At 37.9% G+C, this 15,392-nt stretch overlaps 1 protein-coding gene across 4 annotated transcripts in view; it reads left to right on the forward strand.

Annotated features, from left to right (window-relative positions):
* Nucleotides 1-1,142: 1,142 nt before the first annotated feature.
* Grm3 (glutamate metabotropic receptor 3) overlaps nt 1,143-15,392 on the forward strand; it is a 212,863-nt gene continuing 198,613 nt past the window's right edge. For all 4 annotated transcript variants that reach the window (XM_048799556.1, XM_048799557.1, XM_048799558.1 and 1 more), the window contains exon 1: nt 1,143-2,116. The gene's annotated coding sequence lies outside the window, so the exon portion shown is untranslated. The remainder of the gene's footprint in view (nt 2,117-15,392) is intronic.

Raw genomic sequence — 15,392 nt, forward strand, 5'->3', positions numbered from 1 at the left:
ATCAATCTCAACTGATTCTGATAAGGTCTTAGAAATGCATGATGATATCTTCTGGCACATTCTGAAAGAGATCAACATCTGTTAGTGTGGCTTTTTGAGTATATGAAGATCTTTGCAGTGCCCAAGACTTTATCTTCCTCATTATTTCTGTCATTGCTCCTTGAGACTCAGTTTTCCATTGGACAGACATTGTCTCTCAAAGACCTAATGTGTTTGTGCTGAACTGTATATGTTAGATAGTAGTAATAAAATATGAAGAAAGAGTCACTTTTCTTTGTATTATGGTGATTCCATTGCATTCTAAAAAGGTCTTGAAGAGGCACTTCTAGCATTTTGCTATATAATAAAAAATGCTAACTATTTAAATACCTAAATTTCTTGGTTTAGTGAAATTTAAAATGAAATACATATGTACGTTTGTCTTCTAAATATCACTGGCCCTCTAAAAGAATCGTTGTTCAATTATTTCTGTAGTTTAAATGTTCTAGTTAGGTTACAAAAGACGGGAGTTAAACAACTTAACATTAAAGAATAAATGAAGATCTAAGCATTAATTTCAATTGTGTCTGGCTTCATATAACTCAGTTCTTGATTAATTCAAAGTTGGTATATTAGGGTGGAAAAATTAGTGAAGTTTTATTTTGAAATTAAACAATGCATTTCTAAATGTAGAATGGATGTCTGGAATTTTACCTTTAGGATTTTATCTGTAGCTTGCAGCCTATTAAGGCTATTTCCGTGTGCCTTTTTCTCTTTTGTGCCTACGTCACCGATTTAGGGTTTTTATTTATTTAATTTTAAGAAGAAAGAAGAGGTTCTGTACAAAACCCTGACAATTTTAATCACAAGTAGGACTACAGGACTAATCTGGGAGTGTAGGGGGTAGCTGAGTAGCATAAAAAAGAAGATAATTCCACACTCCTCTAGAATCTTATTCCGCCCAAGAAATTTGGGAGAATGAGAAAAAGCAGCAGCCCAGCATTCTTGAAGGGGCGTGACTTCTCTCCTGGGGCTGTCCAATCGAATTCCTTCAGAGGGAGCTATCCGGAGAAGATTGATGAGAGTTGCTAGGAAACCGGAGCGTCTCCCTCCCTCCTGACCCAGGGATTGTTCTGCAAAAACCCTCTCCCGGGGCTCCCAATGTGCAGTTAAGCCGCGTGTGGGGCAGAGCTGCACACCCGCCTCCCTGGCTCACTCGCTCCTGCTTTCCCTTGTCTCCTCCAGCATGCGGTCAGCCAGTTGCACGGGGACCACAGGAGAGTTCTTCCTAGGAACGACTGTTAGTCCCTGCTCACCCGCAAGCCGAGAGCTGTAGCAGAGCTTCAAAGTTGGAGCCGACGCCCACTCTACTGCCCCACGCCCCTTTACCCCACTTCTCCAAAATTCACTGACCTTCGCTTGCACTGCCTAAGAATTGCAATCCCAGTGGGGTAGAGCAACCGGCAAACCCGCCCTGGCTTTCTTTATAATCCTCCTCTTCTCTAGGTACCCTGTCTCACTGAAGACTCTGCAGATACACCCCTATAAAAGGAGGGAAGAAGGGGGGAGGGGACAGAGAAGGGAGAAAGAGAACGAGTAAAAGGGGGGAAAATGAGAAGGAAAGGATGTCAGAAGGTCCATGCCTCCGCTGAGAGTCCCAATTAGCTGCAACGGTTTCAGCCTGTCCAAGGTGAAGGAAAGTTGCTTCCGCGCCTAGGAAGTGGGTTTGCCTGTAAAGAGGAGGAGGGGAACTGGGCTCTGAAGTGCTTCCCTTCCCTCTGCAGAAGACCACTGGGTCCCCATTTCCCCCAACCTCCTCCCTCTTTTCTCCTCTACCCCTCCCTTTTCCCACTCCCCCTTGACTTGGAGGCCTGGATGCTCTGCCGCTGGGCAATGGTCCAGCGCACAGCCAGGAGGGGGCGGGGGCAGGGGACACTGTGACAGGAAGCTGCACGCACAAGTTAGCCATTTCGGGGGCAAAATAAGTTCTCCCTTGGATTTGGAAAGGACAAAGGCAGCAAGCTACCCCTTTTGTGTCGGATGAAGAGGACCAACCATGAGCCAGAGCCCGAGTGCAGGCTCACCGCCGCTGCCACCGTGGTCAGCTCCAGTTCCTGCCAGGAGTTGTCGGTGCGAGGTAAGGAGCCCAGAGGAGGATGTGTCCCTCTGGAGGGCGCCCAGCGAGGGCGCAGGAGCTTGGGTGTTGTATGGGGCAGCTGGGAAAGTAGAGGCACAGCACGGACCAGTCCCTATAGATATGCCGGGGATGGGAAAGGTAGAGGGCAGAGGAGGTGTAGGTGTGAGTGAAAATGTGTGTGTTTGCGCGCACGTCTGTGTCTCCGGAAGGAGGCAGATTTCAGAGTACACATCTGCAGCCAGGGAGCAAGAGGTAAAGGGACTAACTAGCACTGGTAGACCCCCAGAGACACCAGACTCGCAAGCCAACCGCCTCCAGCTCTGCTCTGGGCTCACGATTCATTTCTATTTGGGAGCTTGCTAGGCTTTGTGCACAGGAACCCGTGAGATGACTGGCTGACACACTGGCAGTTTCATGTGGGTGTGGAGGTTGCCAGGCGAGGTGGGTATCGGTCTGCAGGACCTGGTACTGCCGGGATAAGCTTTGCAGCCAGGGGCAGTCAGAGGTCCTCCCTCCCACAAGCATGCTTGGAAAGGAGCCCTATCTTGCTGCCCTTCGCTCCTTTTGGCTTGAATGAAAAATCAAAGAGCCAGACTGGGAGCATATCTCTTCATCCATCCTGTTCCATTTTCTTATCTGACAGTGAGATAACTAAGAGGGTGGAAGATTCCCCATCCAAAAATAGACTAAATAATATATCAAATAAGCTTGATCTTAAAATTTTCATTTAATTTGCTTCTAGTTCTTCCTTGGGTCAACAAATGTGTAAAAAGTCTCAAAGGTATAATACTTTAAGATTGATGGTTTGTTAAGTATCTTAGAGCATTGTGAATTTTGAAAACAGAACTACACACTCCTAAAGATCTCTAGTCAAGTACTCAACAGATTTACTTATAAAATATGTCCATTCTTGTTTGAATAATAAAGATATATTTGTGTTATGTATAGAGATAATTACATATTGGCATATTCAAAGTTGAGATTATTGTGAGCTGACATTAGTATGAGTTTAGCACCCCAGGCACAGTTCATTACTTCGAGTTTCTTTGCTTGAATTTCTTTGTGTTGCTGGGACCTAGAACTGTTCAGTAGAGCTATGCTATGTTTCTTTGGGTAGAAATGAAAGAAGCATTCATTTGGGAGCATTATTCATTTACCTAAGTGTAAATCTGTTTTTGTTTATTTGATCATATATTAAAGCTGGTACCTAAACTCTATTGTTTGCCTAAGTATATTTCAAATATGTATTACTGAAAACATATGGGTTACCATTATACTAACTAAACTCCTTAGGACAACAATTCCTACCAAATATGTTCAGGACACTTCAATTGTCATTATGATTCTATTATACTGCTATGTGCCTTTTTCCCAAAAACATTCAAATACAATTTGAAAAGATCTGAAAACCATTATACATCAGGCATTAATAAAGTGATATTTTCCTTTCTGTAAGTGCAGCATCATATTTACAAAGATTTCCCCCACCTGTGGGTTTGAGCTGTCCATCCTATGAGGTACTGATTGCCCAGCAGGAATACACAGATACTTTGAATAGACAGGTCCTAGGCTATCTAGATTTATGTGTAAAGTAACACAGGTGTTTGGCATACAAAATGTGGAAAGAAAGTCTTGAAATTCATACTTTCACAAATAAGGCAGTGGAAATTTATATTCATTGGACTAAATCTATATTCATTTGACTAAAAACAAAAATATGAATAAGAAAACTTACAATATTAATAAGCCCTGCCACTCCACCAAATTTTGGCATTAAGCCACTAGTTCTATAATCTAGACCCTTACTAACAAAATGTGCACCTTAAATTAGAGAAAACCATGCTAGCACACAAAATAAACTAAATTGTGGGACTTAATGAAAAGGATATTTATTTAAGTTGAACGGTATTTTTTGCACTTCAGGAATATGCCATCTGTAAGTGAAGAAAATATGTGGAAAGCTACATGGATATTATAAATAATGAAAATAAACTCTGTTAATTGAACTTTTGTATATGGTGGACTTTTTAAAAAGTTTGTGTACATAAGTGTAAATTAGATTATTTATCTCACAATTATCAAATATCAAAATAAGCCCATCTCTGATTTTATGTTACTGCAATTAAGTTAACTACAAAGATAGTATAAAATTAAGTGATTAAAGATTAAATTAATGCATGTATTGCATGACATAATTTGGATAATTCTCAAAAGGTTGCCTGTCCTACTTGTCTATTCCATGACAGGTGATCAATTAGAAGCACACAAAATTGAAGACATTCTTATTTAAAAAGATTCACCACAACAGCATATTACAACTTCTCTGGGTACATTTTCCTCTTTTTTTTTTTTCATGTCAAACTTTTTTTTACATTAAATCATCTTCTCTTTCTTGTCCATTCCATAAAAATGAGCAGTCACAAAAGGAAATGTGGTCTCTTTCTAGAGATTTTTTTTTTTCCTCCTAACAAAATATAGCCTGTTGGCTTGGGGATGAAATATTCTATTTGTTTTCCTGCACTCGACATAACCAAAAGAAAAAATATATCACTCTAAGAAACCATTCAACAAAATAAATGAGAACTAATATCTAATTACTGTTGAAAAAGCAGGGGAGCAGGATACATTTATGCACACTGGAATAAAGCCAGAGTTATGGGGTGAGACTTGTTTTCTCCAGTGCTAACTTCCAAAAAAGGGTAGATGTTTACTCAGTTGTCTCGCTTTACTATTTTACACAGAGTTCATTGTGCATTCACATCTTTTTTGAGTTTCTGCTAAATGCATCCAATTCTGCATTACATGAATTTGCTTAAATTGTTCTCAAAAAGTAGCATAAAATGAGAGAAGATTATCTATCAAGATTGAACACATAAAATGAGTACAATCATAGTAATCACTGAGATGATAGAAACTATTAGGTCATCCTCCTCTTTTTACTTGTAAAGTGGGCTTGGTTTTATTGTATTTTGGAATACTTCAGTCCAGTCTAATTTTAAATTGATTCAGATAATGACTTCTTCCAGAGTATTAGACTATTTTACAGTATAATGATTCTCCCCTATTAAGAACTTTGCTCTGATATTCAGCCTATTTTTTTTCTGATTGTTTTATAATATTACTAACTCCTCCTACCCTTCTGGACTAGTTCATCCTCTTATCTATTTTGAGTCTGCATGTAAATAAATAGAAAATTTATAAAAATATAAAACCTTAATAGAGTTATAAGAAAGAATACAAGGGTGATATGTCTGGATGAAGAACTCTTTGCTAAATATATACATAAATATTTTATGCCATTTATATGTATGTTTATGGCTATATATTTCTAATAATTTGGTTTACTAAGGTAAGAGTGAGGAAATTGCCTTCTCTGACATTGGTGACCAAGGTGAATATTGAAACGATCCCTTCTGAGCAATGTTCTATGTGGATACACAATTATGAGACATTTTCCTTGCAAATTTGTTGTCAACAGAACCCTGTCAACGCCCACACTACAAGGGAATTCTGTGACATGCAAGTCTGATGCTCCACTGAGCCCCAGAAGCTGTTGTCATGTAAATTCCACTATTGAAATGAAAGTGATTTCCATAATTAATAGAATGTGCTAGGACTATCACAGCATATATAGAGTTTCTGTGTATATGAACATAATATAGTAATTCTGTTAGAATTTTCAGTGGTCCCTTCATGCTGAAACAAACTGAAAAAGCAAGTAGAATTAAGGCCAAATTCTTCACTGTGCTGTATCATGAAAAGTAAGCTTAAATCATTCTTCTATCAATATGGAATATTTTAGATTTATATGGAGAAACCATATGGGAAGGTTACTTTATAAATAGAAAAGCCTGAAATAACCACAAGAGAAAAGCAGGTTTTCACTTTGTTCACTTAAAATCTGGTTCCAACACATTCATGTGTAGGCTTCTTTAAGATTCTTAAGCAAATATCTTGGTAGACTCACCATCCCACTCAATTTTATCTCGGAGTCCCGGGCATTGAAATGTGAGTTCTGCTAGACAGTAGAGGAGTAAATGATATAAACCAGGAAATAAGTTGCTAGGCACACTTGGCAAGTCCAGAAAATACAGGACTAGGCATAAGGTGATCAGCAACTAAAGACACCATTTGGTGGTGTCCTTCTTACTGCTTGTTGAGCATTAGATGGTACATATACACAGTTGTGTGGATTAAGTTAAGGAGACAGTGAATAGGAATGTCATGCCAAAACTCAATGTATTTTTAAGGGAATAAAATTGCACTGCATGGATTAAACAATTTTTAAACCAGAGTTCTCCTTTCTGACATCCGAAAGTGTTTTTATAGTGCCATTCATCACAGTGGCAAGTACCCTCAAAATGATTTTCCTTAGAAACAAAGGGGAAATCAATTTTCTTGGTATAGGAAAAGTAGGCCATTAATATATCTGTGATTTCACCCTGGCACAGAGAGGCATTCTAAGAATTCAGTGTTTATGCAGAATATAATCTCGTCTCATCAAATGAGCAGTCTTATTATGGAACAGGAAATTGTACAACGTACTTTGAGGGAAATAAATTTGGAAAATATTCAGATATAAAGTATACAAAGCATGGATTAAAACACCATGTTTGAAGATAAAGCCGTAGACAAAGAAGATAGCACCACAGAAAGCACAAGATAGCTCTCATCTTTCATTCCTTGTTAGAATATACTTTCACGTCATTGCCTGTACCCATACTACATTCAAACACAATGTTTGAGAAAATTCAGTTGAAATAGTATAGATATCCACCCAATAAATGGAAATTTTCAAAAACTATGATGCCAACACATGGTTTCCAAAAAAAAAAAAAAAATGCAACCAATATATTTAACATGGGAATATAGACAGTATAGTGAATTTCAAATTAAGGTTCATTTTAGAGTCAATTTAGGATTTGAGGAGACTCCCTTACCAAAGAGATTACCACAAGAAAGAAAAAATTAGTTAATACAAAAACAACTGATCCAAAAATATTTATTAAACATTTATTATGACCAAAACAAGATTCAGAGCTTGTAGTGAGGGAAAAAAAGGTTAAAATATACACAAAGTTTCACAAACACATGTAAAGTGGAAGATGCTTCCAAAATCGATCTTGAAATTCTAAAGGTGTTATCAGAATTATTGAGTGAATGAAAGAGTTTGTTACTTCATTTCCAGATGAATTCAAATTTAAGATGTTAAATATATAAGCAAAATATGTGAGTATAAATGTATTTGGTGGTGTGTATATATATATATATATGTGTGTGTGTGTGTGTGTGTGTGTGTGTGTGTGTGTGTATGTATATATACACACATATATTCTGATGCTCTGTAGAGATACTGTGCTGAATGTTGAGGTGACAGAACTAATGATGTGTCATAATAGATGATAATTATTGACCAACTCCCCTGTGGTAAGAATTTTGCTATAGCATGAAATAAATCTATGAAAATGATAGATTTATTAACAATCTGAGAAATGAATGCCGTCTCTGAAAAATTCCTAGAACCTGATTTCAATCAACATCACAACCTGTAAAACTAAATACAGTGGCAAGATTCTAGTCTCACCAATAGCCATCATGGAGGTGAACAGCATTGCTGCTTGTCAGAGCTAAAACATTCATATTTCTCTCCTCTTACATCCTAATTACTTCCCACCAGGAGAACAAACTGGCAAAAAATTTTTTGTAGACTAGTAAAATTTTGAAATTTCTTTACCCAGCTGGAATAGTAATGGTTCATGTTTATGTAAGGAACTCTCAGCATCTTACACATCGGGGCATTTATCCACAGTATATACAACAGCATGAAGCTGGATTGACTCGGGGATTGGAAATTTTAAACACACTAAGCATAGGAGAAGTGAAGTGACCTACTGGTGGCTCCAAAGGCTCAGTCAGCTGAGCAACTCTGAAAAAAACTCACATCTCATGAATTTCTGAACTGGGTATTTTCCTACAGGCAGGAAACCTGCTGCCTTAATTGCATAAATTTATACTTATTTTCACACAACCAAAGGAGCTGAAACATGAGTCTTTACTTGAAGGTCTTTCTCTGATTTGTACTAGAATATTTTATGGACATTAAAAAAAAAAAAGGATATCACAGATAGTTCCCTCCATCTGGTAGAAGCTGTTTTTTTTTTTTTCCTTGTTAATAAGACATAGCAGATAGATTATTAGTAACATTTTGTATTTTGCTTAACAGTTTCAATACACCATGTGTTAGTGAATACAACATAATGGAAACCACTTTCAAAAAATATGTCAAAATACATGCCAATTTGAGAGATGGCACTACAAGGTCAGAAACAATTGGCATTTGAATCTGCCTCAAGGAGAAAATGAGATTTGAAATATATAATTAACTGTTTCTATTTTCAAACATCTTATTTTTCCTGAAAAAGCAGAGACTGTCTACTTGCTAATGCATTAATCCCAGTGATTTCTGTCAAGTTCAGAGATACTGGTCCAGGCCAACCCTCACTTCAAAACTCATAAGGAGCCAGGACATAGGATGTCTATTCCTAACACATCTGGTCCTTAGACTGCTCAAGCCCTGCCCTAAGCAAAATTATTTTGAAGAATTCCAAAAGCTCCAGTTGTCCTACTCCTCTAAAAATCTCTTCTAGTACCTGCCTTGATTCACTAAATTCTTCAGATTTCAAACTAAAGTTTTTCATCCAAAGGTACCAAAGAACATTTTTTTTTTTAGATCCATCTAGTATACTGTCTCCAACACATTTTTAATCTATCTATAGGCTCATTTTTCAGCAAACTAACTTTACCCAGTTTGATGGGGAGGGGCAATTAATTTATGATTTTTGGCCTACTTCACAATTTTGCCTAAACTAGACCTTACTTGGCTATGATTTCCTGAATATTCATAATGCACGAGTTTGAGAGAAAATAGACCTTCTCTGCAGTTATTGAATCAATGAAGCTCTGGCAGAAAAAAAAAAAAAGTTTGAGAGGTTACATCAAGCTCACTGTCCTTGCTTTTCTAAGATCCTAAATATGTGTTCATTGCTATGTGCTTTGGGAAGGAAGCTGGTAGTTTTAGGTGCTCCTCAAATGGGAAAGGTTGGAACTTTCAAGTAAGGAAGAGTGAGGGAGGTGAAGGACAAAGTCAGAGTCATTCTCCTCCTCCTTTCCATACCACCCTCCCATCCTCCCACCTATTGAACAAGAGCAATCATCTGCTAACCTCTGCTATAAATAGTGTTTGGCAAATAATTGCCCAGAAGAGACTGCATCTGTATCACTCTAAAGTTTACTTAAAATGAAGAATACTGGCCAGAGGCATCCAAGACTAATTGAAACACACTGTTTAGGTTGGGGGTTAGAAATGCACCTTTTAACTTCAGATTCTTCTTGGACCCGAGTTAAGCTTGAGAACACTGCTGACACACTGCTCAGGCTGCTATAACAAAATTCCACAAATGACAAGCATTTATTTTTCAGTTCTGGAGTCTGAGAAGTCCAAAAATCAAGGTGCCAGATTTGGTTCCTGGTAAGGGACCTCTTCCTAAGCTGGCTGCTATTTTGCTGTGTCCACATAGGGCAGGGAGAGAGAGAGAATTCTTGTATGGATACCAGTCTAATCATGGGGACCCTACCCTAAAGATCTCATCTAAACTGAATTATCTGACAAAACCCTCATCTCCAAATTCTCTCACACTGGAGATTAAGAGTTCAGGATATGAATTCTGGAACAACACAAATATTCAGTCCATATCAATTACACACAGAATGATGGTCTTACAGGTACCATCCAGTGAACCGCTTGTACCAAATTTTTCCCACAGCAATTCCACTCTAATTGGATTAACCAGTTGTCTAAAGTCTACAAGCCTGAGTATTAATTAAGCTCTACTAATAAAGCAGTTTGAGTTGTATGAATAGATTTTCTAGAGGCCTCAAATTAATTAGAGAATTTTTTCTGTTTCTTAAAATAATTTCCTGTAAGATACACAAACACATACAATATCTTTTGCATAGTCTTCTCAGGAAACTTTCCCCCTTTTTGACTTTTTATCCTGTGTTTTGTAACTGTGATACTGAGATATTAGAAAGAGAAGTTACTGGTGTTTGAGAAGTACCATTAATGAAACATTTCTAAGAACAGAATCTGGATTTGTAAAACTGCCCACTTAGAACTCCAATTGTATTTGTAGCTATATCCTTGCAAGCCAGGGGATGTGGGAAAACATTGCTTTGTCACAATTCCCCCACTCCCTCCGGATCTGCAGGGCGGCAGGGGGGTGGGGAGAACCTCATTTGGCAACTTACACATTCTGCACTCAGCTCCTACTTCGTTCAAGTGAATGGTTGCTTAGCTGAAGCTGGCAATCTTCACAAAGATAGTTTCTTAAGCAGCGTTCAGAACCACATGGGAAAAATGCTGGAGAGAGAATGAGGATGGGCAGTGCAGAGTGGAAGAGGCTCAGCCTGGGCCACCAGCTTTAGCTCCTGTGGGGGGGTGCGGGGCCACGCTAATTCTTTGCTTTCACTGAAATTCCACACTTAATAGCAACAGTAAAATAGCCACAGTAAAAAACAAAACAAAAACAAAACGTTTTACAGACCACACCTCTGTTCTTCCAAACACTGAAGTTTGAGGTTTTAAAACTCCAGTAGCTCAGTCACCATATTTCATTGTTGAAGCCGCACTTTACCTCCAGCAGAGCCTGGCTTTACTGGCCCTCTAAGATGGTCACTGTGCTTCTCCCTGATGATGGCACTGCTCACTGACATACCAGGCTCCATGTACCTAAAACCCTTCACCCTCAAACTAGCTCCTTCCCCCTTACTTCCAGGTTTTAGGAGAGAAACCATCATTTTCCCAGAAGATAGTCAATATCTTGGAATCGCCTACACATGTCCCCCCTGCTAGTTTCTCTATTGGCTCCTGCTTTCACCACTCAAACAGTATAGTGCCTTCTTTTCTCTTCTGCCACTGTCAAAACCTAGCCCAGGCTATCACTTTTCTCTCAGTCTCCTTTAATAGTTTATCTTCGTAAGTCTGTTCCTTCATTTAATTATTTATCAGATATTTGATGAGCACCTACTGTGTGCCCAGTCACTGTTCCAGAATAAACTTACTTGCAATAGTTAAGAGTCAGACACTAAGCAAAGTACCAAGAAAAAAAATATAATGTGATGTTAAAAAGAATAGAAAGCTTGGTGAATAACAAATTTTTCTTATCCTACTCCTAGGGTTTGTTTGTTTGTTTGGTTGGTTGGTTTTTTAAAGAATTAAATATAACCTTATTACTTAAAACTAACTTCTTAGGTTGATCATCAAGGCCTTCTACAGTCAGGCCCCAGATGTATCCTCCACTGTGTTTTCCTAAATAAATACCAACATCTACTTTCTGTTTGTATCCGAGATAAGCTTTGTACATCATTGTAATAGTAACTTCCTTTAGAATGTGTTCTCTTTCTCCTTTCTACAAACCTATGTTTAAATTCCACTTCAAAATCTTGCTTTATGGAAATCTATATTAAAGAAGTTTCCACCTGTTTATCTAAAACATCCATACAGTCCTCAGTGGATGTACACGTAAATAGTGAAGTGTATCTTGGACTGAGTGATAGGTAGGCAGAAAAATAACTTTAGAATAAAATCAAAAAGCAGATTTGTTTTTATTTCTCACTTTCCTTTAAAATATATTCAGTAAAATAAACTTGTGCATAAAACAATAAGCCTTAATTTGAAAATAATCTGTTCAAAAATCAGTATGCCTAGACCAATAATAACTGAAACTTTGAACATTACAATTAAGTCTTTTCTCCAACCTCAGCAGGAGCTTATTTCAAGTCTGAAAAGGAGCCCAAATGTTCCCAGGGTTATTGACTACCCTTCTTTGTTTTTCTCACTAACCTAAGTTCTTGCTCCTCCAAAAGGTAGGGGTGGAAGGTAGTCAGGGGTAGGGAGTTTAATGGGAAAAGAAAGTTTCTCACCTGACAGGCTTCCCATACTCTGGCCCCCGAATTTTTAAGACTGACTGTGCATGTGGGTGCACCCTACCCCACCATGTTGAGACTTCTCTGTCCATTGCCAGGAGTCCCTTACCTCAGATTCTTGACACAGCTTTGTCTGACCACACCTCCTTGGTTCTTGTTCTTTCAGGGGTCAACACAGACTCATTTCTAGTGTCCTGTTGCCACTCTCTGGGCCCCCTTTCACTCATGGCTGATGCCACAGGAATCACTCACATAATATTACAGAAAAGTCACAAGAATATGGACCAGTCTGGTATAGCAGTCTTTTCTGCTCCACTAACAAAGCATCAGTGTAGCTGGTCCCTCTCTCATCCTCTGTATGTCCCTGGCTGGAGTCTGAACTAGCCCATTGTATGATACCATGTTTTTTGCTCCTTGTAAGCATTTCCTGATGCTTTCTTCCTTGGGACATACTGACGTGCAGCGCATCTACTGGCTCAGATAGCTGCCATTTCCTATTTGGCTGTGAATACCAGGATTTAGCAAAGCACCTAGGCACTGGTATTCTGATAGATGCTTGATGAATGTATGATTATAGTAATACAGCCTAAGTAAAAAAGATGAATTTTTTTATAATCCAAAAAATGTTTGATATTGGGCTATCTACATAAAGACTTTCAGAAATTGGTGTCTGTGAGATAATTTAACATTTGGCTAAAACATTTATCTGTCTCCCTGACTAGAATTATTTCCAAAAGGACAAAGTTTTTTTTTTTTTTTTTTTTTGTCCTTTTTAGCAGTCTATAATAATGCATGGAACATATAACAATATTTAATAAATATTTAATGAATGAAGAAGCCCTATTTTAATTTTTAAATTTAATCAGCAAATACCTTCCACGATGAAATATTAACGCAACTTTTCCCCTTCTTGTGTTGCCCTTTAAGAATTATTTTGTTACATTTTTTATTTTAATCCATAAATTGCACTATTTTCCTGAAGGCATTTTGGATTGCAAACAAAATAACTTCATATAAATATTTTAAAATTTGGCATTGTGACATCAATTCAATGAAATAAATCCTTAATGAGTACCGGTTAATTTCAAAGAACTGAGCAAGACACTGTGCCTGACCTAAGGACTTACAATCTTGTAGGAGAGACCAGATGTGTATACATGCAACAACAGTAACAGAAAAATTCAGAAGCTAGGCTGGGAGACTACCAAGAAGCCAATAATGCTTCTATTTGACACAGCTGTAGGATTATCATGGAAAATTTGCATCTGTGTCTTGGCTGAGAAACTTAGAGAACACCATTCTACACTTTAGAGGGATGTGGGTTCTCTATGTGATATGACTCGGTTTAAGAGTAGGGTGTGTGGGGGTTGAGAGCAGAAGGTAAATCTCTAAGAGAAGAAGTGGTAATGGCTAACATTTCTCCTGCAGGCAGACAGAAATCTCCAAAGGTATCTTAGCAGGGGAATCTGAAAGCACAATATTAAGATAAATATGAGGAAATTTTTGCTTGGGAGACAGGGAGATGAGTTGGCAGGTTGTGATATCAGTCCAGGTGAGAGGTAATGATGGCCTAAACTAGGGCAGTGGCAATGGGAATAGGAAACATGAAATAGACATAAAGACAAATCGTGCCTACTAGGTAGGAATTAGCTGTTGGGTGAAAAACACCAGCCAAAACAATTAAGATAATCATTTTCCTTCTTTAACAATAGAAAAGGGCATGCTGTATGAAATCCCTTGTTTAATAAAGGGGATTTTTTTTTCCAAAAAGGTATTGTGTCTAAGTAAAGTTTGTCAAAATACTAACCCTTTGAAAATAATACATAGGAATGAAATCCATGTTCTCTATGCAGCTTTGATTTGAGAGCCTGTGTCCATAGATAGGTTAAGCCACCATCATCTCTCCCCAAGGTTCTGTAACAGCCACCACTGGCTTCTGACTCTTGTCTTCATCCATCTGGCTATGACCAAAATGATCTTTGAAATATACAAATCTGAGTATGTTACCACTGCTTAAAACTTTCAAAGGTTTTCCATTGCTCTTGGGATCCTGGAATCGCTATTTACCTGCCACTCCCACCTTTTGATTTGCATATGTATCTAGCTTTCTTTCTCATTCCTTGTCCCCTCAAGTTTCCTGTTCCACACAAAGGCAATAGCTTACTGCCTGGCCCTTCTCCCTAGGATTGCCCATAGGCTCTGCAACTCCCAGTGCACTGGCCAATTCCAACTTTTCTTTGGGGCTCACTTTAAATTCTCTAACATTTTGGTCTCTTCAAGCTCTCTGAACTTTCCTTCCTCACACTACTTAACTGTCTATCTCCCTGCTATAATTTGTAAGTGCTAACAAGCCTCAGGCCAGGCCTGCATATTCACAGCTGCATCTATCTGTTATCCAGCAGAACCAGTCCTACATAGCAGAAGATCAATAAACATTTATTGAATAAACAATAGTGGTTAGTTAAATTTCTCTGGAGCTCATTTTACTCATCTATAAGATCAGGGTATTGATCTTTAGGATTTCTCTTAGCCATATAATTTCTATAAGTAAACTTTGTAACTAAACACAACAGAATTCAGCATCCCAAGTCTGAATCAGTACCCCATTATTCTAAAAAAAAAAAAAAAAAAAAAAAAAGAATTTATATTTATAAATATAATTTTAAATTGGTAACCAGCAAATTAATAACAATTCTGGAAATAAGTTTTTTCTTCAGTGTATTTCCTCATTCTATAAATGCTTACTTGTTCATTTACCTTAAACAGTGAGGTATAAACAATGGGAAACAGAGGGAAATAAACAAAAACTGAAAGTTGAATAAACTTCCTAGGAGAGTCAGCTTCCTCTTCCCCAGAATCCCTCCAACTTAAAGCATATTTCATTTGACAATACTAATCCCTAGCAGTGTCTGTAAATAACACTTCAAGGTATCCTACTTAATCCCAACTCTGTCACAATACTTCTCAAAAGTTGTTCACATTTTTTTCAGCATTTTAGGAGAATGAGAAGGATATTGTGAATGAGGATAATTTTAATTGAGTACTTAAAATTTGCCAGGTACTGTTGTTCTATTTGTTTTACCTATATTAACTCCCTAAATCTTCATAATGCCCCTGTGAAGTAGGTGTTGTTACCTCTATTTGACAAGAGGAGGAAGCTAAAGCATAAATATGCTTAGATACCAAGGGTACAGCTAGGACACAGACCTGGCATTTAGCCCTGGAGCTCATGAACCTGATCAGTTGGCTATTACCTCTTTTGTGACTGGATCTCCAAACTAGAATGTATAAA

The sequence above is a fragment of the Marmota marmota genome, unplaced genomic scaffold, assembly GCF_001458135.2.
Source record: "Marmota marmota marmota unplaced genomic scaffold, marMar, whole genome shotgun sequence".
NCBI lineage: Eukaryota > Metazoa > Chordata > Mammalia > Rodentia > Sciuridae > Marmota > Marmota marmota.